This window comes from Polyodon spathula, chromosome 4 (assembly GCF_017654505.1).
Source record: "Polyodon spathula isolate WHYD16114869_AA chromosome 4, ASM1765450v1, whole genome shotgun sequence".
Classification (NCBI taxonomy): domain Eukaryota; kingdom Metazoa; phylum Chordata; class Actinopteri; order Acipenseriformes; family Polyodontidae; genus Polyodon; species Polyodon spathula.
Genome location: NC_054537.1, coordinates 75,243,593 through 75,258,559, shown reverse-complemented (window position 1 = coordinate 75,258,559; position 14,967 = coordinate 75,243,593).

The window sequence follows — 14,967 nt, the reverse complement described above, 5'->3', positions numbered from 1 at the left end:
CAGCTCCCCATGTGTCTTGCTGACTGCTGCATAATCCAGTTTATATCCTGGCTGTGATATTTGTTTATATTGTCGATTCAGAAAACAGTGACAGTGACGTTTTAATCACACTTTAGCGTTTGGAGCATCTTTCTTTTGTAGTATGTTTTGTAATTCTTCATGTATTAAATCACAGAATCAGTGTTTAGCCAATTTTGCTTGTTGTGAGTGCAGTGGAGAACCAATCATGTGAACAGTGAACCAATCACGACAGACGGGAACTATTGTCCGGTGGTGTAAGGATGTCAGGGCAATTTTCGCTTCAATGATGAGGTTTTAACCAATCACAGGTCAGGATTTCCAACCACTGATTCATTCATATATATATATATATATATATATATATATATATATATATATATATATATATATATATATATTACTGTTATATGTTAATGACAGGAAAACAGTCAAAAAAGAAACATAATTAAATATCAGATTATTTTCCCATTGAAACCAGTACTGTACCTGCTCCTTAGAAGAAAAAAAGGAACAATATAATCACAATCAATAATAAAGTACTCTCACTGGTTTCTAAACATGTCAGTCATTAAGGGGAACAGTCTTTTGGTTAGTGAACAAGAAATAAGATAAGGTTCCAAGGGTAGGCTGAGAATTAGAGCTGACATTTGTTATTTCCATTTGAAAATGTTTGTGTTTGCTTTTATGTTTGTAAAACATCAAGAGAGACGTACAGTCAGAGTGACTTTATTTTGGCCCACTTCAATTAATTACGACCAGGGAAAAGTATTTAAAAAACACTGTATATAAATTCAACATACAAATCATACAACAACTCAAAAAAGAAATGGTTGCACATGCCTTCATTTTTGTTGTGTGAATTAACATTTTCCTAGACCCATTTTCCAGCTAAATGTAAATTAATTTGTGTCCTTAATCTTAGTTTGTGTCCTATATCCATAATCACCCCAAATGTGTGACATAAAGGGTCTGGCTACTTTATTATGAACACACCTTAGTTCTTGGTTCTCCATATAGTGAAGCACAGTGCTGCAAAACAGTTTGGCATAATGTATATTCAACAAACATATGGTTAAACACATTGTATTTGTACATGCAGGGCACAGTTGTACCATGGGTCTCTAGTTTAATGTGCCAGGTCTCACAGATCTGGAGACTGAACAGTGTGTGGTAGGCATTGAGATCTTGAAACACTCACTTACAATTATGGGAAAACAGAAGTATTGCAGGGTCTACCTGATCATCTAAAATGCTCAGATATTAATGGACTTTGAATCTAAGCTCCAAATTCATCCCAGATAATGCAAACAAAACTATAACCACATTTTTATTAAATGAGAGTAGCTGTTATTTATTTCATGGCTTTCGCCAAGATAAAAGGAGATAGTGGTGGTGGGGATGAACCAAGATGTAACTTTGCTGTAATATATGAGCTTTCAGCGCTTTTCCGATATAATGTGGTTTTCCTATTGGCTCAGTGTTGATGGCTGAAGTGTAATGCAGTCTTCAGGGATAATAGCCTATTTGCAGCCTGCCTGGCCAATCAGCACACACAATGGCGTTGACACTGGTTCCAGGTATCAAACAAAGTGCAGCCTCCCCAGCGCCTCATCATGGCCCACAACACCACAGGATGGCTTTACAGTGATGATGGCATTACCTTAGCTAACCATTCCTTTGCATTGATGCTATCTTCTTCCTTCACCTCTCTTTTGAGGTGCCCAATCTTTCCACCTTAACCAGAGCCAGTTGCCACTTCTCTCTGCCTCCTCAGATAGAGCCTTCTTTCTATGCACGCCAACTCTTGTTTATTGAATCCAGTATCTCTAAGGGACCGGGTCATGGAGTGCGCAACGAATCCCCTACAGCCCACCTCTTTTGGATAAACACGGACTCTACACAACCCCCCCTCCTGGACGGAGGAATGTCATTCACTATGTGACAGTGTGGCAAAGTGCCTGCCCCTGTGTGTATTTTGTGTTGTTTGTTAATGTTGGTGTATAGTCACTGGTACACGGGATATAAACAGGTCTGTGTAACACGAGTGTTTAAAATGTATATTTGTATTTAGGCATGAGGATTGCACAGCACTTCACGTGCAAGTAAAAAGTAATAACATGTGAGCACGGGGAATTGCACTTTATTAATTCACGTGCAGTTGTACCGAGACTCCAATTGAATGATTGATTAACAATCACGTCTTGGTACAGCTGCATAAAAGCAGCATGTTTTCACTCACTCGGGGTTGTTTGTTCGGTGAGTGGAGAACGGGATTGGAGCCGGAGGTAATAATAAGAAGAGTAATAATAGTAGTTAAAAATATCTGCTCACTGTGTTTTGTTTGTTTTTTTGTTTTAGCGACAGTGCCGTGTCCTGCGTTTCTGTTTCTCTTGCAACCTTTTATTTTCTGACTGTCTGTTCATTTATTCAATGTTGAGTGGTACCAATTGCTCAGCTCCACCCATCTCCACCTCTCTGTCGTTTGTTTCCTGGTTTCTGTTTCTGGTCTGAAGTCACCCACTCCAGCCGTCTTTGTGACAGACAGCTATTGCTGATATTAGTGGTGAGCTGTTGATGTTATTATGTTGTTCTTACAGTGCTAATGCCAGGCATCTCCGAACCAAATCATTATATGACACGAGGAAGGGAGTCCTGTGGCAGCCTCAAACGTCCTTTGAGAACATTCACCTGAATAATGAATTTCTATGCACTTTCCATGTGTATAGACATTTCCAGAGACAGCTCAGCTAGGAGTTTTAATTATTGAACTTTGATTCTAATACTATTCTAATAAGCTTTTGCCCCTAGTTTTACTTGAACTGAATATTATTGTTTTGTCAAGGCCTGTTTTTTAGCTTTTGTTGGTGGCTGCTCTCCTAACATTAAATGCAGGGGACTAATTTAGTACATATTTTATTTAGTATTTAAGCCCACTTTGATGATGTGCTCCTTTGCTGTAAAATAACCAGAAGTTGGGCTAGGCTACAACTCGGTTCTGCTCTGTAGCCTAAGCCTACAGTTCATCACAGTGGTGTCTTTTGGTTCTGGCATTCATTAAAATGGTACATGTGCAGCCACATGGTGCACAGGGTAAGTCATACACAGCAGGTTCGCGTCCTAGCTGTGCGAAGTAGGCCGGTCTTCTCTGGAAACTTCAAAGGGAGTGTCGCATTATCACAGGCGCTCCCGTGGGTTAGGGAGGCAAAACCGTTAGGGACTGTTTCTGCTCATCGCTCTACAGTGAACCCTGCTGGCCAGGCACCCAGAGCTGCCCTTTGTCCTCCAGAGGTTAACAGCTCACTGACATCCGCTCCTGAGTTCCTGGGTAAAAAAGGAAGCTGCCTTGGTCATGGGATTGGAGGACACCCACTGAATCTTTGGGTCTCCTAAGCTGCATGGGGAGACGCTGCGGTGAGGGGAAAATCGATTGGGCATGCCAGATTGGGAGAAAATCGGGGGAACAATTATAATTGGAAACACGAAAAAAAAATTAAAAATGAAAAAAGTTGAATAAACAAAAGCAGCTTTTTATCTGCTTAGCATAACTAGACTTCAAAGTTTTTTGTGATATTAAAATCAATGTAGTCCTGCACTGCTCTCTGTCCAGGTCTTCCATATACTTCCTTAGCCAGATTGCAGCATTTACAAAATGTTGAAGGAAGTCCCCTATCTTGCATTCACTACAATGGCTCCACATAACATTTAATACAGCACCATTTGGAGAGTGTTTCTGTGGCCAAGACCTGTAGGTGAAAGGATATATCACCTACTGGGGATATCAGAAACATTGAGACCCAAGTTGAATTTATCCTTATGATATAGTAATTACAAAAAATAGGTCAAATCTTTGCAACGAGGACTCAAATCTCACCTCTGGTCTCCTAGACTATATGGTTTCTCTCCAATACACTGGTGCTGAGATAAGCTGCCAGTGAGACGTGCTTCACACACAGATACAGCCCTGCACATTTTACACTGTAAGATTGTGTTAATTAATTAAAAGCGTAAAAATTATACATTCGCAATTATTACCCCAACCCTCCTCTAGTAGATCCTCTGTATTAAAGCAGCCCTGCCCTCTTCATGACTGCTATCACCCACATTTACTAAACAGAAATCCTTAATGTATTCTGCTGAACACAGATTTTATTTGATCAGCCTCATACTTGATCTGATCAGCCCAGCAGTCTAATCAAATAAATTTAAACAGTCTTTCAACAAAACACAACGGATGTTAAGGATGATGCCTGAGTTTCAACTTCCAGAGGCATTATTTGTTGCTGCTACAGAAAAATCAAAACCGTACGATTTGTATCCTGTATTAATTCATATTATACTGAATGCTATTGTTACTGCTTTACAGTGCATTAACATTCTGGTGCAGGTAAAATTCCTCCTTGAATCAGCTTGCCTCTGTGCCCCTCTACTACCTCCGTTGTACTTCTACAACATTGTTGAGAGTATGTATGAATTCACTAGTGAATAGAGATTGCATTAACTAGGCCATATCTGCATTTACAGTTTTGACAACAGTCTGTAATATCCAAATGCAAGTGACACATTTACATCTTCATGCCACTTACACAGTGAAAATAAAGGATAAACCCAACCCTCTCATGGCACTAATGTACTGAGGTACACCTCTGAGGATACCGGCTGTACTGCAATAACATGCAGCAAAACTGGTATTTTAATTAGAGAAGAATATAAAATATGTGTGAGAGCTCGTCGGTGGCAGGTTAGCTCGCAAGTACACTTGTACACTTGTAGGTATAGGTCGTTCTTTACTCCAAATTGTCACATTTGATTTATTTTCAGAAAGGAACAATGCATCTAATAAATAACTCATTTTTTAACTTCAGAGCTAGTAAGTTGTCTGAAGTTGTTTCTTATTAAAATTTGTGATTATTCCTCCCAGGAAAAAAGGGCAATACTAATCTGGAGTAAAAAGCTTTGTGTATCTGGCCTGATGGGTTAATTCAGGGTAGCCTTGGCTTTTGTTTTAACCATACTCTAAATAACTGAATTGAACCAATTAAACTTCCAGGTTTTAACCAAGTAAGTATTTAACTGATAACCTATTAAGCCTGGTATGTATGGGTTAAATACCTCATTCCCTTGGCAAGTCATTCATTGGCATTGGTGAGTTTGAAAAGGATTTATAACACAGGATTTACAAAGTGAAATACTGTAAGGATATCCTCGTGCTACTATTAAATTGCACAGCCTTTTCATCACTAAGAGGCAGTCATGTTACTGCAATGACTGTTGCAGGTCCAATTACAAGCATGCAGTTGGACAAGATCATAGCCCAGCCAATAGAAACATTGAGGGGCAAATGCCCCCTGAGTTCTTATAAATCCTTATATTCTTCATGTTCATGCATAGGTATGTGCAAAAAATATCCTCTTCCTGCGTCAGAACGCTTTAAAAAGAAATAGCAGTTATTTTTGTGGCTCTTGGTACAAGCTGAGCACAATAGAAAAATGCATTTGAAATAAAGACATTAAAAATACAACAAGATTCTTAAGAAAAAAAGAAGAATTCAAAGAACTTAAAATAATGAAATGAAAAAACAAGAAAATATTCCACGGCAGGTGCAGTGTAAGGCAGCTTTAGTGTCCTCAACCACTTAAGAGTGGATTGTACCATCTTCACATTCACGTGTGTTATTGAGCAAATAAAAGGGCTTCTTATTATTCTGAAACTGTGGAATGAAATAAATCTGAACCATTGGTGGAACTCTTTAAACCATACTACGGCATTGGGGAAAAAATCTCTACCACTAAACATTTTTACAGCAAATGTATTTCTTTCTGACAGATAAAATCATGGAAAATGTGAAATTATTCTGGTTGCCTCATGTTGCTTTCTTAAATGAATGATTCAATGAACTCTCCTATATGCATATTTCAGAATTGTCCATTTTGTAAAACTCGACAGTACCGCCCTGCAACATACAGACTGAGAAGTCTTAAACTTTGCATAAGGAGAGGTGTACAACAGATAACCTCAGTCTTTAGAAAAGAGTCACATCATTGCACACTCATGACCACCTGCATCTGTAGTTACAAGAACTGTTACAGAGAACAATGGGCAGTATAAAAGATAACTCTACAGTCTTTAAACATGAGGTTTGTCTATTTGCACTCTACTGGCCACCTGTTACTAACCATGCATTCAAATATAAAGCAAACATTGGATTTTGTTATATTTTTTTATTGGCACCCTAAGCATAATATTAGCGTGCTTACAGATTAACCTTTTAACAAATGTACACTGTAAGCTGAGACCACCAAACCCATATAACTTGTGACATGAGACAGTTGCATGCCTAGCGAATTATGCTTAAGAGAGTGAAGAAACCATACATTTTTCAGTGAATATTTTTTAAGTTTTTGTATACAGAGGGGATTCAAAAAGTGTGAGAATTTGTTTAATGATGATCTTTATGTAGTTTCTTCTTGGTTATATTTTCTGGTAAATTAATTATGAGTACAGATACAGGCGATACAACATGTTTTTTAACCCAAGCCAATACAAACACATAGATGACCCAGGGTAACCTTGCTTTTAGGTTCTCATTTAACTGCACAAATGTGTCCTACTCATTGTATTTGTTCTTAATTCAGAGTAAAGCATTTTATAAAGGCCAAAAACACCATGACACAATGCTATTCAGTCTTCAGGCAAATAACACATTATAATAGTACCCTTGTACTAAGAGATTAATAAAAAAAAGAGCCAACACAATAGCTTTATTATTTAAATGTATATAAACTGCATGATGTCACAAATACCAACTATATTTACATTATATATTTGTTTGTTAAATACTGTAAAAACTGTATTTACATTCACCCAAACTAAGCAGCTATTTGCTCTTACCATCCAGTAAAACTATATATATATATATATATATATATATATATATATATATATATATATATATATATATATATATATATATATAACTGACGTCACACTATTTAACTTCGCATATAAAAGAAAAGGCTTAAAGATTAACCTTTGTGTGTGTTTTTTAGAAACTGTGGCTTTCCAGACAAGATCTTCACTAAGGCTAAAGCCTGCATTTCAAATATAAATATAAAAAATGCTTTATATAATAACAATATACAACACACAGATGATAAAATCCCTCTGGTCCTCACTTACCACCATACCAACAGAAAGATGCAGACAATTCTGCAAAGAAACTTTACAGTTTTACAACAAGACACATCTACAGCGTCTATTTTCAAGACTCCCCCCTTAATGTCATATAAGAGAGACAAAAATATAATAGAATATGCAGTACACAGTGCTATTTGTCCTTCTGGAGAACCTTTGAAAGGCACATGTTCATGTAATAGACCACGATGTAATACTTGTAAATACATTCATTCTGAAACAGAGCTTAGAGGCATTAAATCTTCATTCAACATTCAGGAACATTTTACATGTGCCTTAAAGGAATAGTCTACTGCATTATCTGCAAGAAATGCAACAAATTGCATATTGAGGAAACGTTTTGCGGATCGGTTTGTAGAACACTTAAGAAGCATTTACATTAACACCACTGAATTTCCAGTAACTCATCACTTCAACAGTGATGATCACACTGCTGAAGACATCACAGTCTGTGTGACCAATCAATGCTATGGAACAAATGTTGCTCGGAAACAAAAGGGACGATAGTTTATCTTCAGTCTGGGAACTTTGGAACCTCTGGGAATGAACATTCTATTCTAATAATCATGACACCAACTACAGCTTTTTTGTATAATTACAATTGTTGAATAACAAGAACTTTATTGCACTGTGTCTTTTTAAACAGCTGAAGAAGGGCTGCTGCCCGATATGTCCTGCAAATAAAATATTTTTTCTATCTTAAAAAAACCGTATATATATATATATATATATATATATATATATATATATATATATATATATATATATATATATATATGTGCACACACCCACACCTATGCATGTTTTTCTTTAACAAGTGTACTACACTGGCCTTCTCAATAATAGTCCTCGTGGGACCTAGGTGAAGCAGAGCTCCCATGTGCCCAGTTAATTTCCGTGGGTAAGCTCTCTGCACAATCCTCTTGTGACAATGTTCCTTCCCGGGAGCGGATAACAAAATGTATCATTCTGTTTATCTGGCATGAATAGCTTGAACACCAAATCAGTACTCTTATTAGGACTTAGCTACCCGCATGATAATACAGACAACTTCTAAGATACTTAACAGGTCCTCAGAGCCTGCAATACAATTCTGCAGCCAAGGGGAGAGGACCACAAATTGTGCAGTAAAGCCAGGCAGTTGTGATAAGGGAGAATAAGCTGTCAGTGTGGGATTTGTTGGGCCTTATTGTTCATATTTAGATGGAAGAACAATGCGATGGTGTCAGACTCCAGAGTTCATAATCTGCTGATACTGACCAAGTGTCAGTTTGATCCATGAGCTGAAGGTAGGATTGGCTGTGGCTCGTGAATCCCTAAGCAATCCCTGTAAGAATGTCAATGGCAGTACAAATGGGACAGCATCAGCTGTAAAAAAAAAAACAAAGGAGAGAGAAAAAAAGGCCTTTTATTTTTGGAAGTTCTTTAATAACTCTGAATTTGACCAATGCAATATGTTAAATATTTGTATTTGTTAATGGACAGATAAGGGACAGGCCTGCAGAAGGGCAGAGGTGCTGTTTGGAGGTTTGGAGACATGGAGGAATGTTGGAAAGGCAGCCTGATGGTGGGTAGGGAAGTGATTTGGAATTTGATTTAATAAACATCTTTAACACATTGTTTGTTTAGTTTTTTTTTTTTTTTTTTTTTTTTTTAACCTGTTTTTGCACCACTTTGGAAGACCTGGCACATGATCTGCATTTGTAGTACTATGTTAATGGGTACACTTTAATGCTGCAGTGTAACATGCTCTTTTTATTATTACATATTACAGAAGGTCAATCTCATATTGAAAATATGTGAAATGTTATAAGCATAAGAACAATATCAATAAGAAAATTACCTTTTTAAAGATCTCCTTTGCTTAATTCTTGCACCTGCATCCTTACAGAGATCTTCATGATCTTGATCTAATATAAAATATATATATATCTATATTATATATATATATATATATATATACGCTAATACCTCGTACCTACATCACAGTATTTTTATGTGTTTTGTTGCTTTTGTTTTGTTATTTTACATTTCTTTAAGTCGCAATAAGGATAACAATAATATAATTAAAATGTAGCCCCAAACATTCAAATAGCCCAGGCTCCAGAGCCAAAATATTCCTTTAGGCATGGTCACTACAGTACAGTCACCTACCCTACATCTTACATTCAAAAAGACTCAAAGAAAAAAGGCAGTCAGGGAATCTATTTGTAATCCTCAAAAAACAATGCATTTCAAACAGTACAGATATTTGCCATTCATATGGCCAACAACATAATATAACAGAGCATAGTTGTAGAAACAGACCCTTCAGGGCAGGTTGGAATAAAGAAAAAGAAGAACAGGCCCTGAAGGCAGTATGGAAGAAAATGTCTGGAAAGGAGACAGGAAGAAAAAAAGGACTTCCCAGTTCTAGAATAGAAGGCTCATGTGTACTGCTAAAACAATACATCATTTATAATAAGCCATAATTGTGAGCTGGCTTCATTAGTTTTAAGATGACACGCTCATAAAAGGTGCCATGATATGCCACACTAATTATACCAGGGGATTTTTTTGAAACCCTGCATTCCTATTGTGTTGTACCGCGGTATCCTTATATAATTGGAATCAATGGGTTCACAGACCCATTTGTACTGTATATTTACCAATGTACATATTCATTTAAAACTTGTTATTGTATTTATAGATATTTATAGATTCATAGTGCAAACACACTGTTACCCATTTACTATTTATGTGAAGCCAAAATAAGAATGTTTTGCCAAATATCTTCTCAAAAGAGTCTTTATATAAATAAAAAAAAAAAAAAAAAAAAAAGCCACATAGAGTTTGAAGCACTATGGTACATTATATCCTGTGAAATAATACAGTGAATATAATAGAAGAACTGACCATTTCTGAAAGAACTGTACTAAGCACTCTATATGCTGTAGACGTGTTACTATTTACATGACATATAATACCAAATGACTTGTGATTTTACAGTGCCAGTGCTAGGGCAGTGCCCATGGGCAAAGCACAGGTCTGTGTGAAAACAAACCAGTGGCTACCATTCTGTTTCCTTTTATGAATTTTGCAGTTGCCCTCTGTTGTTATTTTAAAATATCACACCACAATTTTCATTTTTGGTGCAGATATCCAACACACCATAAACAACTGCCTTTCTTGTATTCTCTCTGGTTTAGCTATAGTCGTAGCTGGAAACCAAATAATGAAGCTCTAGAAAAGACACTGCATGCCTTTTGTTACGGACCTCTATTGTGTGGAAAGAAACCATCATTGAAATGAATCATTGGAACATAAAAGCAGAATGGCAGTGTCATGGTCTGTATTTGTGCATCACATGTAGTATTCTACAACACATTCACCCTGTCTCAGCCAGACAGTATACATGTGTTTGGTGACCATACAATTAAAAAAGCTACAATGATCTTTTATTTTGTTATTTACATACTGTATATTATTGGAAACACATATTCAGTTCCCCACCATAGGAAATATAACACATAGGCAATTTGCCCACAGTGGAAAATCGGGCCCAATAAGATTAGTCAGCAGCCCTAACTAAAAACATTTCTTTCAGATTTAAACAGGTTTGTGTCTGGACACATTCGGTTCGATGTCCCCTCAGCCAATGAGAGCAATGTGTAATTTGCTCAGGTTTACACGTGGAAGCCCTTAACATTCTGTATGTGATTGATAACACAGTAGGGGCCCTTCATAATAATTTGGTGTCCCAGACCCTCCAAAATAATCCATGTTCGACAGCATGGTAAAACTAATATCGAATTATACAAAGCTTTGATACTAAGTATTGGGTTCGGTTGTCTCTTCTGATGTTCGGTAAAGATGATTAATCACCTCAACTGGCATCCTGTGCATTGGAATTTGAGAAATTCGATCAGGCCTGTTATTGGTTAGGATGAGTCTTACCTAAACACCAAAAGCATTCATGTGCAACGGTTTGACAAACATATCATGTGTGCTAAGAAATCACATAAATGTTCCTGTCCTAGTAAACAACACAAGCAGACCGGATACAAAGATTGCAGTGGTGGGCCACCACAGGTAAATTACTCTGCAGTCAATTATTAAAATAAAAAGACCTTGAAGCACTGAAAAGTTCATCAGAGAAATGAGATGTAATTTCCAAGACTTTTTCTGGTACACTTTTAGACATCCAGAATTCCGAATGACACATGCTGTATTTGAGCTTAAATGTTCAAGCCTTTACCAGAGGGGCAATCAGCAAGACATTTACTAATCTAATATCCAACAGGTAATTATCGACATTATCAATGCATTGAGAACACTTTTTTTTTTTTTAAACAAGAAGAAAAAAATATGCAGACTTCACAAAAGCCTTTAAATACATCATAAAACATGCATGTGCATATGTGACAGGGTCACCCCGCCCCTCGTGTGTTTGGTTTCTTTTGTACAGTTTGGGTTATGTGGCACGGGTGAGTTAAAGAGTATTGGTATGTGGGCACGGGGAAGTCACAATTAATTCACTGCTCAGAGTTGGGTGTACAGTGAGGAGGTATGGGAGAGAGAATTATAAACCGCTACTTGTGCTGAAAAAGCTCTGCACGATACTTGTTTGTTTAGTGTCCGTTGTGGTTTGTATATGTCTGTCTGTTTTGTCCATTGTGCCATTTTGTTTTGTTAAAGTGTTTTTGTTTTGTATAAATCTTTTATTTTATAATTAAACGTGAGCATCAGCGCTTCCATTCCCCAGTAATGTGTCCGGTCCTTCTTCCTGGTCCTACGTCACCACACAGCTATGCTGCCACAGCATATTATGATTCCTAGTCATACAAGCACTGAGAAAACACTTATTAAAAAGCTAGAAGAAGACTCTTCATAACAGCCTTTAAACTCATATGTAGTAATATAATATATACACAAGCCTCCAAATAGAGCACTAAGGTGATTAATGATTGTTTAATTGAGGCTCACCAAATGACATGGCAGCCAATAATCAATGAATTTTTGAAATGTAGTATTTAATATAGACTGATACTAGAGTACTTCTAGTGTTGCACACTAGTTAAAGCAACTGCTGTTTAGCTCCAGTCAATGCCAGAAAGACCAGGGTGAGTCCAGCTTTTTTTTTTTTTTGCGGTCATCAGTCATTTCATTTTAAATGCTTGTGGCAATACAACAGTGGGAGATTATTCAATAATCTAAACACTGACAGATCTAAATACCATGTTCTATTAAATCATATGTCCCTTGTTACAAGGAGTGCATTTGTATAATGAAAATGTCCCGCATTCATTTAAAGACACATTCTGTTACCGTGCCTTTAAATAGCAAGGTCTTGAGTCTAACACAAAAAAAATAAAAATAATTATATATATGAGAAAGAGGGTTTGTATCTAGGGAAGCTTTAAAATGGTGACCAGGTAAGTTTATATTAAAATCTCAAACTAATTAAAAAATAAATAAATAAATAAATAAAAAGATTAACATTCAGTGATTAATTGAAATTTTATTTTTGATTAGATTTAAAATGTTGAAATGTTGATTTTAAAAAGGTGCTTGATAGCGTCCCTTTAATGAACTGTTTTCCCTTAAAGTGGGGCAAGTGCAGCACTCTGTCTTTTACTGAGTGAAGAAAACGAGCCTGGCATTAATCTATACATTGTAGTTCTCCTGTACTAATAATAAAATAACATGTACTGTATCTCCTTCACCCTTAGTTCATGGCGGAAACAGATTTCAATATTTTGTTGACACTCGGATAATGCTTACAATCTTCAAATTGCTCCTGTTTACACATTTGTGAAAATTCACATATTTTGTCAAAAAATGCTGACAGCTGTATCCTAAGCATTGATATTGATGTCTGTCACAACCTTGTAAAAGCAGCAATTGAAAGCCAATGGTGTATTAACACTGTTAGCCACACTTTTACAATGTTTAAAAAAAAAAAATATTATATAATTATTCACATAATTGAAGCCTCTCCGTGTGGTGTTTTTATACGCCTGTCTGTAGTCATACAACCATATTACCACCTGTTATAGAGCAGCTAACGGTGTACCACATGATATGCAATGGGCAAGTTGTCTTGGAGACTTAGTTGCTCCCTCCCAAAAAAGAAAAACAAAAGGACACCAACAGAATACATAAATGTACACAAAAGCTACTGTCTGGACCTTCACCTTCACTGAACAGAACAAACAGCAACAACCAGAACAAAGAAAAAACTCACCTAATTCCCTCTCCCTAAGGGAGCCCTGGGCTCTCCTTTTATAGAATGTGGCTGCTCCCAAATTAGCACCAATTATTCTATTAAGGAGCAGCCACATTCTCACATTTTTTTTGGCAGGGACAGGAATTAACTCCATCCCCGCCAGCCACCCCCAAAACACATACAAAACACCACAATATTTACATGTAGAGTTCTTTCTCTGCCACAACGCTACTTTAAAATTTGAAGGTAAGTCTATGTTTTTAAATGTTTTTCTTAACCTCATGTCCCTGGTTTCACCCCACACTGACCCTAACATAACCCCTTTCATTACCATCAGTCACTTTCTCCAGCCACTACTGTGATTTGAACCCAGAAGGCATCAGTTCAAAATCAGGCAGCCCAGCCACTAAGCTTTCAAAACATGCTGACAAGCAGATGGGTTTGCAAGTGCAATCCAGCTAAGCAATACCATCCTTTGGCGAAGGTCATTTTTTAAACTTTGTCTAATGCATTGAGATTCTTCTGTTCTGAATTCCCATGACAATTGCAGACTAAGAAAACAATTTCAGCCCTTATGAATGTTTACACTAATTTATTTTTTACCATTTCTATACCATTTATTTACCATTCTGTATCCCTGTTTTGTTTATTTTTTTTGTTAATGCTGTTTTCACTATACTTTTATATTGCTTTAGTACATTTTATGCTTATTAGTAGTAAACTTCTATAAGAGACTAGGCCTTTTTATACTGGACTGGCCCAATACTAATAAGAAATTACGTACCCAAAAATATGTGTAGCCCAGTACATAGCTGTGAATAACCAGCTGAATGGTTAATGACAGCCCATTTTAATTATAAAACTCAAGTTTGAGAAACACTGTAAAAGTCAGTCAGTATTTAACTATTAAAAATGGGACAGTAAAATAAAATAGGCAATCATTAGGGGAAAAAAAGATATACTGTAATAATGTACAGTGTACGCTACAGCACATAGACAGAGTGCTACAGGGAAAGCAGCAGATTGATTTTTTAAAATATAATTATTTTAATTCCATTTGAACTTGCTTCCATTTTGTGCATTTAATGGTTAATGGAAAAGAAGTGCTGCTTATTTCTTACTATTGATAGATTTCTGTTTTTTATGCAAGCAGGTGAAAGAATTAAAATATGAAGGCAATATAAGCAAGAAGGCTTCTCACTCAGCCCACCGTTGGGAGCCTGTATAAGTGGCCTTAAGTAAGATAATAAGCATAGAGTGTGAAAAGAGAAGACTTTGTCTTCTCACATTAGTGAAGTCCTTATTTGAGTGGCAATACCTATGAAAATGCTGTTCATTCTTTAATGAGACTACATTGCCTTAGTGTAGAAATCTAATTAATCCCATCTTTTCACAGGGTATAATTACTGAGCATGGGCTGTGTTATATTATATGGCTATTGAAGGTGGAGCAACTCCTACACAATCCTCTGTCTCCTCACAATTTATTACACCAGCAGCAAGACACAACAGAAACCTCCCAATATAGAACTATCTGTCATCTCTACA